At 41.5% G+C, this 18,353-nt stretch overlaps 1 non-coding gene across 1 annotated transcript; it reads right to left on the reverse strand.

Moving 5' to 3' along the window:
• Window positions 1-17,713: 17,713 nt before the first annotated feature.
• LOC120276612 lies at window positions 17,714-17,820 on the reverse strand. Its single transcript, XR_005541325.1, has one exon. It is a non-coding gene; the product is annotated as a small nucleolar RNA R71 (small nucleolar RNA).
• Window positions 17,821-18,353: the final 533 nt, after the last annotated feature.

The following is an 18,353-nucleotide window of genomic DNA, read 5'->3' on the forward strand; positions in this document are numbered from 1 at the left end:
TGGAAGAGTAATAGGAGCTCCTTAGCCCCATGGAATACGATCCTTGGGCTTTTGCACAAGGTATTACTTGCCGACCCTGTACACGTGAGGGCGTTCAATCAAGTTTTTGGTGCCGTTGCCGGGGAACTTAAGGAATTCTAGGAAACTTCTAGCTTATTGCTCTAACCATTTTTCTTTTCTTTTTATTTCTGCTTTTCTTTTGTCTTATTTCTTTTTGGGCTTAACTTTCTTTATCTTTCTTGACTTTGCAAGGTACTGTGCATAACACGTGCAAATCCAGCAAACCTAATTGCACCAACCAGTGAAACTGAGGGAGGGTTAGTATGGCAGATTTGGAATTTATACAAGGGAATGAGTAGGCTATGGTTGAGATCTGGAGTGTTTGGTTACCATCTATACATCATTTGGCCTACATACAAGATAATTTGATGTGCAAATTCAAACCTTGGGAAGGGACTATTACAGCAGCTGAAGATAATATTTGGAAAACTATGCTTACAGACGACATGAATTTCGGAAGAATTCCAACAAAAGAAGTAATCAGTATTCCTACTAAATTAACTGCACTGGACATGTAAAAACTACAAGCATACCAGTCGTCTCCGATAGTTGAACCCAGCAGAGACCAGGAGCAAGATACTAAGGATAATGTGCAACATGTATATGGCATCAATGAGAGTTCAGATGAAAGCTCAGTGTCTGTAGAAGATGATGAACCAGAACAAAGTGATATACTGCTGAATAAAAATCTGCGACCTTCAATTGAGGAAACACCGAATTTAGAATTGAAAAAGTTACCTGAACACCTTGGGGAAGGAACTCAGCTTCCTGTCATCATTGCCTCAAACCTTACAGTTGATCAGAAGAGTGATTTGGTGAATATCTTGAAAAAGCATAAGAAAGCAATTGCCTGGAAGATAGCTAATATCAAGGGAATAAATCCTTCATTTTGCACTCATAAAATCCTGATGGAGGATGAACATAAACCCTCAGCCTTACCACAAAGAAGATTAAATCCAAACATGAAGGAAGTAGTAAGGGCTGAAGTCATCAAACTCCTTGATGCAGGCATTATCTATCCAATCTCTGACAGTGAGTGGGTGAGCCCAGTGCAGGTTTTACCTAAAAAGGGAGAGATGATGGTCATTACCAATGAAAAGAATGAGTTAATTCCTTCTCGAACAATCACTGGATGGCGTGTCTATATTGACTACAAAAAATTGAACGATTCCACCCGAAAGGACCATTTCTTACTACCATTTATTGATCAAATGCTTGAGAGGATTGCTGGGCATTCATATTATTGTTTTCTGGATGGCTTCTCAGGATATTTTCAAATTCCCATTGCACTAGAAGACCAAGAAAAAACTACATTCGCATGCCCTTATGGAACATTTGCATATTGCCGAATGCCGTTTGGCCTTTGTAACGTCCCCGCCACTTTTCAGAGGTGCATGTTGGCAATTTTTGACGATATGGTGGAAGATTTCATGGAGGCGTTCATGGATGATTTTTCTATATTTGGTGGCTCCTTTGATTTATGTCTTTGAAATCTGGAGCATGTTCTTACTCGATGCGAGGAGACTAATCTTGTGCTAAGTTGGGAGAAATGCCATTTCATGGTTCAGAAAGGGATAGTTCTGGGTCACAAAATCTCCAAGGAAGTAATTGAGGTAGACAAAGCAAAAATTTCCGTTATAGAAAAACTACCTTCCCCAACTTCAGTAAAAGCTATCAGGAGTTTTCTTGGGCATGCAGGTTTTTATAGAAGATTCATCAGGGACTTTGCCAAAATTGCCAGACCTTTAACAAAATTGCTGGAGAAAGATGTACCATTCAAGTTTGATGATGATTGCATGAAAGCTTTTATCATTCTCTAAGAAAAACTCACTCAAGCACCCATAATGGTAGCTCCAGATTGGGATTCTCCATTTGAATTAATGTGTGATGCCAGTGATTTTGCAGTGGGTGCAGTCCTTGGACAGTGAAGAGACAAACATTTCCATCCTATATATTATGCTAGAAAAACATTGACAGATGCCCAGGAGAATTATACCACGAAAGAAAAAGAGTTGCTTGCCGTTGTCTTCGCATTTTATAAATTTTGTTCATATCTGGTTCTATCCAAGGTGGTGGTTTACACTGATCATTCTGCCTTACGATATGTACTTAGCAAGTCTGATGCCAAGCCACGCTTGACTGGATGGGTCCTTTTGCTCCAGGAATTTGATTTGGAAATTAAAGATATGAGAGGGGCCGAAAACCTTGCTGCAGATCATTTATCCCGGCTTGAGAATCCAAATCTCGATACTTTGAGGGAGAAAGATATTAATCATTCATTTCCTGAGGAACACTTGTACAGTATTCAGGCAGTGGAAGAGTGTGAACCACCGTGGTTTGCTGATTTTGCCAACTATTTAGTTGGGGGGGTTGGGGGGGTGTCATCCCAAAATGGTTCACATATCAACAACGAAAAAAGTTTTTTTCAGACTTGAAGCACTATGTGTGGGAAGACCCTTATCTTTTCAGAATTTGTTCAGATCAGGTTATTCGCAGATGTGTATCACGGACAGAAGGCTTGATTATTTTGAAGCACTGCCATTCAGGACCAACTGGTGGTCACTACAATGCAAACCAAACCGCACCGCAAAGAAAATTCTTGATGCAGGATTTTATTACCCATCATTATTTCAAGACGCCCATAAATTCATACAAGCATGTGATAGGTGTCATAGGGTCGGCAACATTTCTCGCAGGGATGAGATGCCTCAAAATTGGAATCAGGCTTGTGAAATTTTTGATGTGTGGGGGATTGACTTCATGGGACCATTCCCAAGCTCACATGGTTGTAAGTTCATTCTCGTGTCAGTCGATTACATGCCTAAATGGGTAGAAGCTCAAGCCCTACCAAAAAGCGATGCAAGGGCAGTTGTCAAATTCTTAAAGAAACTCTTCTCCAGGTTTGGAACACCACGGGCAATCATTAGTGATCGAGGCACACACTTTTGCAATGCTCAGTTTGCAAAAATTCTAAAGCGCTACAATGTTTACCACAAACTAGCAACACCATATCACCCACAAACTAGTGGGCAAGTGAAAGTTTCCAACAGGGATTTAAAAAGAATCCTGGAGAAAAATGTTGCTCAGAATAGAAGAGACTGGGTAGAACACTTGGATAACACTCTATGGGCATACAGAACAGCATATAAGACTCCTATTGGAACCACTCCATATAGATTAGTCTATGGAAAAGCCTATCACTTACCTGTAGAACTTGAACACAAAGCTTATTGGGCTATTCAATTTTTAAATTTTGATTCCACTCTTGCAGGTGAGAAGAGGAAGCTTCAATTAAATGAATTAGATGAATGGCGCACCATGGCATACGAAAATTCCAAGCTTTACAAAGATAGAGTGAAGGAGTACCATGATAGGAATATCAAGCATCCTAAACAATTTCAAGAAGGGGATCAAGTATTACTGTTCAACTCGAGGTTGAAGCTATTCCCAGGGAAGCTTAAGTCATGTTGGTTAGGTCCATATACGGTCACTCAAGTTTCCCCTTACGGTGCAGTCGAGGTAACTCATCCTAAAAGAGGTACTTTTAAGGTGAATGAACAAAGGTTGAAGCTCTATTTTAACCACAATAATTCAAAGATGACCGGGGAAAATTTCAAATTATTCAAGGCCCCATAAGGTAAGTAAAAAGGTACGTCAGGCTCGTGACGTTAAACAAGCGCTTCTTGGGAGGCAACCCAAGCATTCGGGGGTTTATTTTTATGTTTATGTGGTCTTTGTGTTCATGTTCTTGTCATATTTTGTATTTTCTCGAAGTTGTTAATTTGAATAAATCCATGCTCTCATTACTTTGTTTATCATGATCATTTTCCATGTGGTTGTTTACTTGATTTTTATTATGGAGTAGCACTTGATTTGGTTATCATTTTATGCATTAGATCAAAGTTTTGAACCATTATTTCATGATGGAGATAATTTTAGAACACTTTGTAACCATGGCCATGTGTTTGGAGAAGCAACCAAAACCTTAAAGCATGTTTTTAAAGCCATATGGCCTCAATGAGCTGCTCATTGAGGCCATCAAGAAATTCCATAAAGTTTTGCCTATGGTATATAGCCTCAATGAGCTGCTCATTGAGGCCATCAAGGCTATCCCGAGACTTTAAACTAAGCCTTGACAGCCTCAATGAGCTGCTCATTGAGGTCGTCAAGACCATCTAGAAACATTACACTAAGTTATACGGCCTCAATGAGCTGCTCATTGAGGCCGTTTAGAACCTAGTTTTCCATCAAAAAGTTACCAACTTTTCTCTCTCTTCATTCTTCTTCTTCTCCAACCGAGCCCTAGCTTCCATGATCCATCTTTCCATGGCCGTATCTCACTAAATATTGTTCTAAATCATCTCCACATCTCCTTGGAAAGTTGATCTAGGTGTTTGTCTTCAAGCTCCACTCAAGTGTTTTCAAGATCTTTGTTGGTATAAAGCTTGTATGATGAAATTTTTTCTTTTCTTTTCTTCGTGCTTTCTTGAGTATTTGTGTGGATTATTTCAAGCTTTTAGCTTGTATTTTGTGGTATGATCATTAAGTCTTTGAAACATTTCGAATTTATGTAAAAATTTTTCCAAATTCATGATGTGGGGAAACTCTTTCAAATTGAATAGTATCCGTACGGGCTCCATATGCCCGTATGGATCCTATTCACTCCATTTTCTTCATGTTTTAGCCATTTTCATGCCACATTATGCATTCTCTTGGATTCCTTTCATTCTTATTTGGATTTTTATTGATGTAGGAATGCCACAAGTCAAGAAATTTGCCTCTAAACGTCCAAGAAACACAATGCCAACCCCAAAGAACCCCACTTTAAGCATGCTCATCATAAGGTGGAGTGTGAAGTTTCGAAGACAAAACCATGTGGCACACTTCATCACATAGAATGGGGTATTTTGGAAATATTTGGGACTCATGAACAATTCAAGGAATTACTTTCACATGGTTTTTGGTGAATCTATTCTCAATTGATGATCCTACCTTTCACCAACTTACTTTGGAGGTTTTGAGCAATTTCGAAGCACACCAAGACAACCACATCTTCAACATCTTGTGATGACTAGTTGGACGTTTGAGCATGGACATTTGCTTTACTTCTTTAGTTTATTTCTTTGCTTTACTTTTGATGCAAGTGTGTTTGTTTGGTTGTAATAAGTTGGGAAGGGGATGCCCTACCAACCTTGTGTAGAACTTTGCTACTCTTCATCTAGTATTTGTGTGTTTTGACTACTCCCTAGTATTTATTTTTGTCATCTTAATTTTTATTTGGAATGATGATGCCCCTTTATGCGTTGCAGGGCATTAAGGGAGCTTGGTGAGCCTCTCCACATTCCATTGAAGCCAGACCCGACATGAAAAGCTTGCAACACATTTTGTTCGGGTCACATCTCGCCGTGTGCACAAGAATAACCGGGGAAGTTCGTTCCACCCTCCTCCATTGTTTTCATTGCATATATTTCCATGCTTTACATGATTAGTGTACATTTGGGACAATGTACAACTCTAGGTGTGGGGATGGGTGTATTTCATGTATTAGGGTTATTATTTACATGCTAGTGTACCCATGATGGCTTGTTCATTCTTGTAAGACTCTTCTAGCATGGTTTAATGATGAATGTGAGTTACATGCTTTGTGTGCTTTATTGAATCTTGTTTCACCTCTAGTATTATCTTATGCAATGAATCTTGTGTTGATGCCCTGGGAATAGCCAACTTGACTACTCTATCTCTCTTGTATGCTTAACACACAACTTTGAGTATTTGGTCTTAGAGTGTTAAGTTCTTTCATTCAATGAACTCTTAAGAACTTCTAAGTCTTGTTGAGCTAGCCCTAATTTTGTGGCATGTAGAGTAGTCTGAAGACGTGATCTAGGGAGATTGTGAGAGAATATAAAAAAAAAAAGGTGAAAAGAGAAAAAGAAAAATGAGTCTATGTCAGTATTCCTCTGCTTATGAAGCATGAATGTGTTTATGTAGACTGTAATCGAGTAGTTGGGTGGCTCTTGTGCCTAACCAGCATGTGCACCCTTCAAAAATATTTTTTATGCAGTCTATGTTAGTCGAACTCGAAAAAGAAAGAAAAAAAAATGAAATGAAATGAAATGAAAATAAAAAAACCCTACTGATCTTTGTGGCTACCTACTTGAGGTTTTGAGAAGAAAAATGGGAGTTAGTTTAAGGTTAAGAATTAGAAGGATCTTACTTGTTCATTGGAGTGACACTTAGCATTTTAAGATTTAGTACTCTCGCCTGTGGAGTGATTAGCATCTAAAGCTGTATTGATTGAAATCAGTAGGCTAGACCAGGTCAAGGCAGATGAAATACAATGTTCACACACATGGCACAGACATACAAGAGGTGAGACAAGATCTTTCTTATGTGCTTAATGTTTGTTACTCATTATCTATTTATCATTTTCCAATGCTTGTAGAGTCTTGTCTTTATTTGAGCCGGAGGTAATACATTTAGCCACTTATCATTATCTTTGTTTTTCATGATGTGTTTGATTGGGGACAAGCAAACGCTTAGGTGTGGGGATATTTGATAAGTGTCTAAATATACGTATTTTAGTATATGTATTTGTTGCATCTAGCATGTATTTATATAAGAATTGATGCCCATTTTATACTTAATCGTGTGTTATTTGTTTTGTAGGGCAATAAAACACCACGGAGGACAAAAAGATATAATTTGGGCGAAAAAGAGAAGAAAACCATGTCGTTATACTATAGCGTATGAACTGTAGCAAGATCACTGTAGATGTCACTGTAGCACCTGGTGGGTTTTTGAGTCAAGAATTGAATCATGGCATACGGCCTCAATGCTGCCCAGGATGATCACTGTAGCTGTAGAAGAAGATGATTTGCTTGAAGGCATATTGGCTCATTGAGCCAGTATAGACACTATTCTGAGAGCATTTGTGGAGATTGCCTACCCCAAACAGTGTTAATGAGGGGCTCAATGAGAACCTCATTAAGCCGGTATACCACCTTAATGAGATCCTCATTGAGCTGGGGATACCACCCGGGATTAGGCCATTTGGAGGGTATGATGAGTGGTATATAGAGTGATTTTGGGGAGGATTGAGGGGACTTTTTGGAGAGTTTTTTTGGCAGCCACCATTTGGGAGAAAGGAGAGGAACGAAGACATTATTTTGGGGAGAGTTTGGCTTGAGGCTTGGGAATATCAAGGGGCTTGAACTTCAAGGGGAAAGCTTCATCATCAAAGGAGGAGGGGCATTCGGCATTCCTCGGGCTAGAAGAAGCATCATTCGGCCGGCATTCTCCCTCCTCATCATCATTCGGACTAGGGAGTGTCATTTATGCATTTACTTCTTGTTTTTGTTGTGTTTGAGATACTTATTTGTGTGATAGCACACTAGACCCCCAAGGCCACCGGATGTAGGTGAACCTTGGGGGGTTCATCATGTATTTTGGATGCTTCACTTTTATTTGGAATGCATTGGTGTGATTTATGGTTTAGCTGATTGTGTTTTATGCCTAGAACTATTATGTGGAGAAATCCTTAGTGCTTGTTTGAGTTGTACACGTAGACGTGACCTACTCACATGTACTAGATCATTATTGAGCTAGAAGGGGAGATCTTTGACCAACATACTGAGAAATTGGATGTAGGTTGCCCCTCCGAACCATGAGGATGAACTTAGGTTAAGTGTATCCTTGTTGCGCGATCTCCATTCACTTAATGCAATCGTAGGAATATAATTAAGGAGAGATCCTTGTCATCATTTGTACGGGATTAGAGTTTAACCGCCAAGAAATTAGGCTTGAACTATTGTTGAGGTCCGTCGGTCTAAATCACCCTTGCTATTTTGTTCCTATGCATCCATACATCATGATGACCCCTCTTGGGAATCCTCATCCCTAGGCCTGTTCTTATCATCATTGCTCTTATGATTTTCTTGCTCGCCTTGGAATTGTTATACTTGTGTTGTTATTTACATTCTTGCATGTATTAGATTAGTAGACCATGCTTAAGTTGTAAGGTTAGAAAGTGAGTGATGGAGGAGTAATAGGAGCTCCTTAGCCCCGTGGAATATGATCCTTGGGCTTTTGCACAAGGTATTACTTGGCGATCCCGTACACTTGAGGGCGATCAATCAGTGGCACCCCCACCTTACAAGCCAAGAATCCCTTATCCTTCAAGATTGAAGAACGACCAAAATGATGAACAATACAAGAAGTTCTAGGGTCTATTCAAGCAATTGCACATCAACATTCCTTTTGTGGAGGCGTTGTCCCAAATGACTCGGTGTACAAAGTTTTTGAAGGATCTTTTGACCAACAAGAGAAAGTTGGAGGAGAGTGCATCGGTGATTTTAGATGCCTCTTGTTCAGTGGTGTTGCAAAAGAATATACTGAACAAGAAGAAGGACCCCAGAAGCTTCATCATCCCATGCAACATTGGTAATATGGGTGAGGGGATGGCATTGGCGGATTCTGGGGCTAGTATCAACGTTATGCCATACTTGTTCTTTCAGAAGCTAGTCTTGGGAGAACCTAGGCCCACTCGGATGACACTTCAATTGCCGGACCGAACGGTTAGGCATCCGAGGGGTATCATTGAAGACGTGTTTGTCAAGGTTAACAAGTATATATTTCCTGTGGGCTTTATAGTGTTGGATGTTTACGAGGATGTAGATGTTCCTTTGATACTTGGGAGGTCATTCTTGCGCACTTCCAAGGTACTTATCGACATGGATGGTGGGGAGTTGACACTAAGGGTTGGCGATGACTAGCTTGCATACTGCCTCACCGAAGCCATGTGACATTCTCTTGACTTTGATTATATTCTTTATTTTCTTGACACTATCGATGAAATAATTGATGAATATGTGCAGGAAATGTTAAATCTGGACCTGTACGAGGGGTTGTTAGACCAAGAAGTGGAGAATGAAGAAGTCTTGATGCTTGGTCTAGAGGAAAAGGTACCATCTACCCCGAGGATCATAAACAAAGTGCTCCGAAAGATGAAGCGAGCAAGGAGACACCACAAGAAACACCCCAAGGCTAATGGGGATGTGCAAGAACGGAGTGAGGGTAACGAACCCTCATGTGGTAACAAGCTTGGCAAGTCTTCCTCTACCTTTAAAAGACTATGTTTATCGTGCTTTCAAGTTATGAGTAAGAGGCAAACCTTCATTCATGAACCCCCGTGAGGTAGGACAAGGTATGTCAACCTAAGTGACGTTAAACAAGCGCTTCTTGGGAGACAACCCAAGTCTTTACTATTTTTCTATTTTTAGTTTAGTACTTGCATGAATAAGTCTTTGAGTGTTGGTGTCTTGATTTTTACATGCAAATTGCTATGTTTTTATTGTGGATCATTAATGTTATCATGTGCTTAATTGCATGTAACGAAGTTTATTAGTCATTTGAGCATGTTTTTCATGATTCTCTGGTTAATTTTGCATTATAGAGGCAAACTCTGAGTATGTATACATGTTTAGGAATTTTCAGCAGAGCCTGCAAATTTTTCTAAGTTATCCAGAGAAGGCACACGGGCGTGTGGAAATTCCACACGGCCATGTGTTTTCGTTCAAAGCTCGTCTAGAGAGGACACAGGGGCATGTGTTTGCCCCTGTGAATGACCTTGTGACGATCACACGCCCATGTGGAATTTCCACATGGGCGTGTGTTTCTCTGTAGATGTTCAGAGCTCTATCCTGAGAAGACACAGGGGCGTGTGCCTGCCCCTGTGTCTGACCTTGTGCATGACACACGAGCGTGGGTAATTTCCACACACCTGTGTGATTTCCTACAGAGAAGACCTCGCCATTGTGAGAAGACACAGGGGCATGTGAATGCCCCTATGAAGATCCACACACCCATGTGGAATTTTCACAGGGGTGTGTGGAACCCTTAGAGAAATTTTTTGAATGGACAGAGGAGCCACAGGGGCATGTGGATGTCCCTGTGGGTCAGGCACACAGGTGTGGGAAATTTTCACACGCTCGTGTGGATGCGTTCAGAGGTTCAGAGTGTTATCCCGAGAGCACACATTGGCGTGCAGATGCCCCTGTGAAGCTCTCCTGTGGAGTCACACTGGAGTGGGTAATTTTCACACGCCCTTGTGAATGTACAGAACTCCAAGAGACGCGGGTTTTCTTTAAAATCTTCTCATGTTTCTTCATCTTCTCACTCCCAAACATTTAGAGAACGCTTCCATTCACTCTCCTGACTCCGCACCATTGTTTTAGAGGGATTTTATTCAAGTTTTCCTGCCGATTTCAATCTTTCATTCTCTATTTTGTCGGTAAACCCTTTTTCTCTCATTTCTTCGCCATTACTTGATTTGCTTTGATTAAATTGGTGAATGCACTTCATTTTTATGCTAAAATGGTTTGTGTATACTTTAGAGTGAGTTTGGAACAAAGTTGTGATGTATTTTTGAGTTTTTAGTATGGTGACCATACGGCTTTCACGCCATGGATCCACATGGCCGTGTGGAATTTCCACACGACCGTGTGGATTTCTGCAGTATTAATTATGTGAGTGTGTTGATTGATGTTCCTTTTAATTCTTGTAGATATGGCATCTAGATCAAAGAAAGCAGCCGGTAAACATCCCAGGGAAACTTCACCTGAGCTTGAGCACATTGAGTTTTCGATTCTCGAGCATCAGGCTAGATTTGAATGGTTGTCAAGACTCAGGTTTGGACAGTCTTGGGTTTTGGATTTGAGTACACTAAGAGAGGTTCAACGAGGCGATAAGGTAGCTGATGAGATCGAGGACCTATTGGTCGTAGGAAGTTGGAGGAGGTTATTATCGATTCGAGAGCCAGCTATCCGCACATTGACACTGGAGGTTCTAGCATCTTTTTAGTTTGACCAATTATATCCCAGACTCGATAGTGTTGACACTGTACAGTTATGAGCATTTAGACATCATTACAGTATGAGTGTTATACAGTTCTCGATCAGGTTGGGATTGTATGATGAGGCTTTTACTGACACTGAGGAGTACGAGCAGTTACCGACTGATTATCCTAGCAGCTTGACTCCTTAGAGAGCGTACAAGATTTTAAGTGGATAGGGTCAGTATGAACCAAGAGTGTCTAAGGCCACATGCTTGTCTCGGCCGAGCTACAGATACATACATGCAGTGCTCAGTAGATCAGTGAACGGCATAGGTGATAGCACAGGTGTTTTGAGTCGGCAGGAGCTACTTTATTTATTTTTGATAGTCCAGAGTGAACCAATTCATCTGGGGCATATCGTGACTGACTATCTTCGACATCAGGGCTAGTATGCCAGAGTAGTGTTCTATTCTCAGGCCCCTACATCACCAAACTTATCATGGGGATACGATTATTAGATGCTATCAGCGGGGTCGCGAAGACCATTATACCTACTCTACTTGGCATAGACACTATGAGATTGATGGGGATGGTCCGGAGATGTGGACCAGGAGTGTATATCATGATCATGCCCCCTTCAGAGCTAGCCAAGATTGAGGGTGACACAGCTGAGGGCCCTCAGTCAGCGCAGGAGCCTTAGTAGGAGCATACGGAGGCCGAGGCACCCCCTGCAGCACAGGAGCCGCCAACAGTGTGCATGTTCTTCCCATCTCGAGCCTATGATCACTTTGAGAGGGTCAAGAGTGTTGTAGGGGTGTTATAAACTGAGATCACTGAGGTTCGTGTGTTACAGGCTGCGCAGCATACATAGGTGATGGCACGTCTAGATATTCTACAACAGCTACTTGAGAGAGACGTGGCCTCACCGTTCATCATGAGATCGAGGACCCCTCAGGCATCTACAACACCACCATCACCAGTTCAGGCACCGATTGATCCACCAGCACCTGTATCTTCATCAACAGCAATAGCAGCAGAGCAGACCCCGGATGACACCTATGCTTGATGCGTTTTTCCTTGATTTTATATTTTTGTATTTCATTTCTATATTTTATTTTGGACTTGTATCAATCAGAAAGGATCTTCCTTTTGAGTTTATCTTTTATTTTTGTTTCGAATTGTATTTTATTGCCTTATCATTATATACTCAAGTTGTTTTTGTTTTTATTGAGCTTCACTGAACCCCCTTATGTATACGTGCAGATGGTCTTGTGAGTATGGAAATTGAGAACTAGTCATGGGCACGGTTTTATGGCCATGTGTGCTCCACAACCCATTGAAACTCAACTCTCAATGATTATAGCTCCATCAAACATACCATTTGGAGTTCAGGGGAGTATTTATCAATTGCCCACTTCCACATATGCTTATGATTGATTTATATCCTATAGTGCTTGCTTGTGTACATTGAGGGCAATGTACATCTTAAGTGTGGGGGGGAGTTCACTTTACATATGTCCTTTACATAAATTTTGATTGACATACATGCTCACATAGGCAATGGTAGTTCACTTTAGTTGCAATGATTGTATTCTTGAGTTTAGGAGAATTTTTATCATTGAATGTTTTTCATGCCCTTGTTTTTACTTGGAATTTTAGGAATTTTTGCCCGATTGACACTTATTGCACTACTCGCTCATTAAACTCTTTTGGAAACTCAGGTTCGATGTTTAAGGGACTAATTAGTGCTATTTCTTGTGTTATTTGTGCTGAAAAAAAAAGGGAAAGAAAAAGAAGATAGAAAAATACTTGTTTTAGTTGTGCATTTGGGGTGGAAAAAGCTACCATGTATGAAGTATGAAGCTACTCTCACTAGTTATGCCCTAATGAGAGAAAGAACTATCTCATGGGATGAGTGAAAGCTACTACCCCGGTAGAAAGAGCTACCACCTTGAAAGTGTGGAAGCCACCTTAGCAGCCGCTTTGGAAAGGGCTATCTAGAGGATGTGTGAAGCTACTACCATCTCTTTGTTTTGTGTTGTTTTGTAGATAAATAAGTCCCTTATACTTGGAACATTGAGGAGTATACTTTGGGTTGACTTAAGTGAATTTACACACACTTACACGATTTCGGGTTTGTTGTCCTTTTTTATTCGAGTTTTTATCTAGAGCATTGATTTTTCGTATTTAGTGATGAAATTTCCCTTACTTGTAGAATGCTTCCTTTGCATGCTTTAGTGAACCTAAGGCCAAGCACTTTAAATATTTCCTTCTTCTATGCTTCAATGTTTTATTTTTGCTTGAGGACAAGCAAAAGCTTAAGTGTGGGAGAGTTTGATAAGTGTTTGTGTATTAGTAATACGAAGTATTCTTTTCTTATGCTTTTGTGTTAGCTCATGAATGTGAAGCCAAATATGTAGAATTGCAAAAGGAGTGTCAAAGCTCTTCTCGCAAACCTCCAAAATGGCAGCCACATCATGGTCCTTTCATTCATAACTCACAACCACACATATACACTATAACCAACCCACCCAAACCAATACCACACAACCCACCACTCAAGCAACAAACCAAATATTTCCTACCATCAGTACCCATCTTGAAACTTTTACCAGCTAAAATGCAAACAAAAAAGAGAGCAAGGTCTTTGTTACAAGTGTGATAAAAACTGGCCCGCCAATCATAAATGTCGCTTCCATATGTTGTTTGGCTCGGATGACGACCCAAATGATCCCATCCTAACAGCTCAAGATAAAGTAGAGGACATGGTCATATCGGGTGATATTTCAAGTCTCAATACTATGGCGGGACAGGGAAAAGTTGGCACTATCTTTGGACATTCGGTGCAGGTATTAATCGACGAAGGTAGTACTCACAACTTCATCAAACTAGAACAAGTAGAAAAGTTGTAGCTACCAACCACTCCAATGTAATCATTCGGGTATACATCGATAATGGAGATTCCTTGGCATGCCACCAATGTTGGCATAATACACCTTTGGAACTTCAGACACATAAATCCTCAATAGATCTTTATGTGCTACCTATTCATGGACCGGATGTTGTGCTTGGCGTGCAATGGCTCCAAGTACTCGGCAAAGTCACTCATGACTATGCTAATCTGAACACGGAATTTTGGTGGAATGGACAAAATATTTTCTTGCAAGGTGATCACTCCATACAAGCCAGAAAAATCTCCTTCAATCATCTATACGCCTTATTTCAAGCTCAAGAGATGTATGATTGTTATGAACTTTTCCAGCTCTTGGGAGACTAATAAGTACTTGTGCGATATGAATGTGAAGCGTTCATTCCTTATGTTGAGCATTACTTTTGATAAGTGCTGGTGCGATATGAATGAGAAGCATTATTTTCTTATGTTGAGCATTACTTTCCTCGGGTTTTTACACTAATATGTGTGTTTTTATGTTACTTTCGTGCATGTAGGGTTGTGAAACCAATTATGAAGGAAAGAAGCCAATGTGGATCACAATGCGCCGATTTTGGACGAAATCTTGCTAAAGTTCAAACGCGAAGATATAAGTCGGGTGCGAGATGCTAGAGTGTGTGCCAACCTCCCTGTATTTGAGTTTACACAACCATTTGGAGGGGCACAAGGGCAGTCACACTCAAGCATTCCGACTTATGCACATAGAACAAGATCTCCACCAACTTGTCTATCATTGAAGAAGCAAGTGATCCATGACGTAAACGTGTGCCCGTTTGCGTTACCCCGATAGCTATTCAAGCCGGATACTGTAGCAGAGCATTGTAGCAAGGTACTGTAGCAGCAATGTTCACAGCCGACCGAGAAAACAGGAATTCAGAGAATCCACACGGGCGTGTGGAAATTATCCACGCCCATGTGCAAATTCCACATGGGCGTGCGAAAAATCCACATGCCCGTGTAGTCGCCCGACTCCAGCCCTATTTAAGACCAATTCAACCCCGATTTCAGTATTCTTTTCTCCATCTTTTCCCTAACTTGAGAGAGGGCTTCGACTAGGGTTTTGAGGGCTATTGGCTAGGGTCTTGTAGAGGTTCTACGGCTCCGACATCGCGCATTGTTTGGAAGAAGGTTATTGGGAGAGCTTTCGTCAGCATCGATCCGACGAGGTGTATCCTAGGCCGGACAAAGGATCCCTTGCGACGAGTAGAGGACTCTCTACAAGACCATCGACACGACCATCGAGGGGGTTTCTTTATGTATTCATTGCTAAACCCTGGATTATTACTTCGACAAACCCTTGTGGATTCGACCCCGCTCACCCGTGTGAGTAGGGTACCCGGATTATTACTCCGGGTACCCCACTACTAACATATACGCAAGGGGACCTTGTCAACTTTTCTCGGGTTTTTACATTAATATGTGTGTTTTTATATTACTTTCGTGCAGGTAGGGTTGTGAGGCCGAGTATGAAGGAAAGAAGCCAATGTGGATCGTAATGCACCGATTTTGGACGAAATCTTGCTAAAGTTCAAACGCGAAGATATAAGTCGGGTGCGAGATGCTAGAGTGTGTGCCATCCTCCCCGTATTTGAGTTTACACAACCATTTGGAGGGGCACAAGGGCAGTCACACTCAAGCATTCCGACTTATGCACATAGAACAAGATCTCCACCAACTTGTCTATCATTGAAGAAGCAAGTGATCCATGACGTAAACGTGTGCCCGTTTGCGTTACCCCGATAGCTATTCAAGCCGGATACTGTAGCAGAGCATTGTAGCAAGGTACTGTAGCAGCAATGTTCACAGCCGACCGAGAAAACAGGAATTCAGAGAATCCACACGGGCGTGTGGAAATTATCCACGCCCATGTGCAAATTCCACATGGGCGTGCGAAAAATCCACATGCCCGTGTAGTCGCCCGACTCCAGCCCTATTTAAGACCAATTCAACCCCGATTTCAGTATTCTTTTCTCCATCTTTTCCCTAACTTGAGAGAGGGCTTTGACTAGGGTTTTGAGGGCTATTGGCTAGGGTCTTGTAGAGGTTCTACGGCTCCGACATCGCGCATCGTTTGGAAGAAGGTTATTGGGAGAGCTTTCGTCAGCATCGATCCGACGAGGTGTATCCTAGGCCGAACAAAGGATCCCTTGCAACGAGTAGAGGACTCTCTACAAGACCATCGACACGACCATCGAGGGGGTTTCTTTATGGATTCATTGCTTTTACATTCTATTTCTTTGATTGTACTTAGCTCCATAGATAACTAAACCCCTAATGGGTACTTCGGTATTTGTGAACCCTAGGATGTATTTGTTTCATTGAATCTCTTTATTATGCTTTCAATTAATTGATGTTTATTGTGAGTTCCAACCTTGAATGCTTGATTGTGTGAACATTTCCCCTAAAGTAACACTAGGGTTGATAGTTCTTGTTGGTAACCTTGTGAGTGAGTGACACACCACGAGCGTTAGACAAAGCTAAGTTGGAGAGGGTTGAGAGGGTGAGTCGAGAGGCACAGGAGCGTCCCCTTTCCCCTCCGACGTGATAGATTCTACCTCCGTTCATCGAGTTCTTTGCGGCCATAATAGAATGAATGGTCTAAGGGATGACCCTCCACTGGGGCTTAGTTGCGCGTGCAATGGTGTGAAGCGTTGAGGTGATCTTAGTATCTAGGGCTTAATCATGGTTAGGGGCCTTCCACCTGGACCAAAGGGTTAGGTCTATAATTAGGAAGAGATTTATCATTTGGAATCCCTAGAGCTCATTGCAACTCTATGCGAGTGTGAGGTATTGAGATTGTTCGATTTCTCCTCCGTGACATGTATAGAGTTAGGCATAGTTGACCTTAGATTTGGGACTATGCAATAAAGGATTTTCATGACTCACAATTGCATTGATTAGGAAGCATAATAGTGTGTTCTTACACTTGAAGCAATCGTCCTAGGCTGAGCATTATCCGAGTACCCCATCTTTATCGATTGCCTTACCTTCTCCTTTACTCGTGCTCTCTTACTTGTTGATTTTACTTGTGAGAATTGAATCATTGTCACACTTATCACTATTGATTTTTCACATAGCTAAGAAGCGGATTAAGTGTTTTTATTCCCTACTCCTTGTGGATTCGATACCCGTTCATCCGGGATTATTACTTCGATAAACACGTGCACTTGCGGGATATACGCAAGGGGACCTTATCAAGTTTTTGGCGTCGTTGCCGGGGAGTAAGCGTTTAGAGATACTTTGCACTTTGTTTTCTTAGCTATTTCACCATACATTCTATTTCCTATCTTCTTATTCTATCATCGTTCTGATTTCTTTTTCTTTCTTTTTAGGTGCAGCACCAGGTTATAACCCGAGGGAATCTCTCAATATTGGTTGAAGGAGATCCTGAGCTTGAACGTACACTTAGAAAAAAAGGGAAAGAGCCTGTGCAAGAACAGTCTAATTTAGCTGATTTGGAAGTGGAAGGATCTGAAAACATGGCAGTAGAACAAAACGAGCAACAGCGAACATTATCTAATTATGCCAGACCTTCAGTGTTGGGGACACAATCGAGTATTGTGCGTCCCACAATTACAGCTCGGAACTTTGAGTTGAAGCCGGCATTCATCCACATGTTGCAGCAATCCGCACAGTTCAACGGTTTGGCCGATGAGGATCCAAATAGTCATATAGAGAGTTTTCTCGAGGTGTGTGATATGCTGAAGATAAACGGAGTGACGGATAATGCCATCAAGTTGAGAGCATTCCCATTTTCCCTAAAATGGAGAGCGAAGCAGTGGCTACACTCATTACCTAGAGCATCGATTACCACATGGGAGGAGATGGTAGAAGCTTTTCTTGCCCGTTATTTCCCTCCCGGAAAATCTGGAAAGCTTAGGAATGAGATCTCATCCTTTGTTCAGTTGGAATTAGAGTCTCTATTTGAGACATGGGAAAGGTTCAAGGAGCTCCTGAGAAAGTGCCTGCAACACGGATTCCTGGAGTGGATGATTGTTCAAACTTTTTATAATGGTTTGAACCCGAGTACAAGGCAACTGTTGGATGCGGCAGCCAGGAGGTACCTTAGGTAGCGATACCCCCGATGAAGTCAGTCAGTTAATTAAAGAAATAAAGTTAAACAGCTACCAATGGAACGCTAGGGAGAAGAAAAAAGTGGCCGGTCTCCATGAAATAGATGCGGTAACTTCATTGGCGGCTCAAGTGGAGAGTTTAAGTAAGAAGTTAGATCTTCTAACTTCAAATAGAATGGCGGCCGTGACTATTTGCAACGGGTGTGATGAAGGACATGCTCCCTCCGATTGCCCAATCTCTATTGGTGATGGTTCTTCGGTGGAGAACGTTGATTTTGTAGGTAATGGCATGAGACCTCAAGGAAACCTATATTGCAATACCTACAATTCGGGTTGGAAGAATCATCCAAATTTCTCATGGAGTAATCAGGGTCCACAAAAGGCCATGGGGCCACCGGGTTTCCAACAACAACAACAATAAGCCCCTCAGGTGGAAAAC

Source organism: Dioscorea cayenensis, chromosome 14 (genome assembly GCF_009730915.1).
Source record: "Dioscorea cayenensis subsp. rotundata cultivar TDr96_F1 chromosome 14, TDr96_F1_v2_PseudoChromosome.rev07_lg8_w22 25.fasta, whole genome shotgun sequence".
Taxonomy (NCBI): Eukaryota; Viridiplantae; Streptophyta; class Magnoliopsida; order Dioscoreales; family Dioscoreaceae; genus Dioscorea; species Dioscorea cayenensis.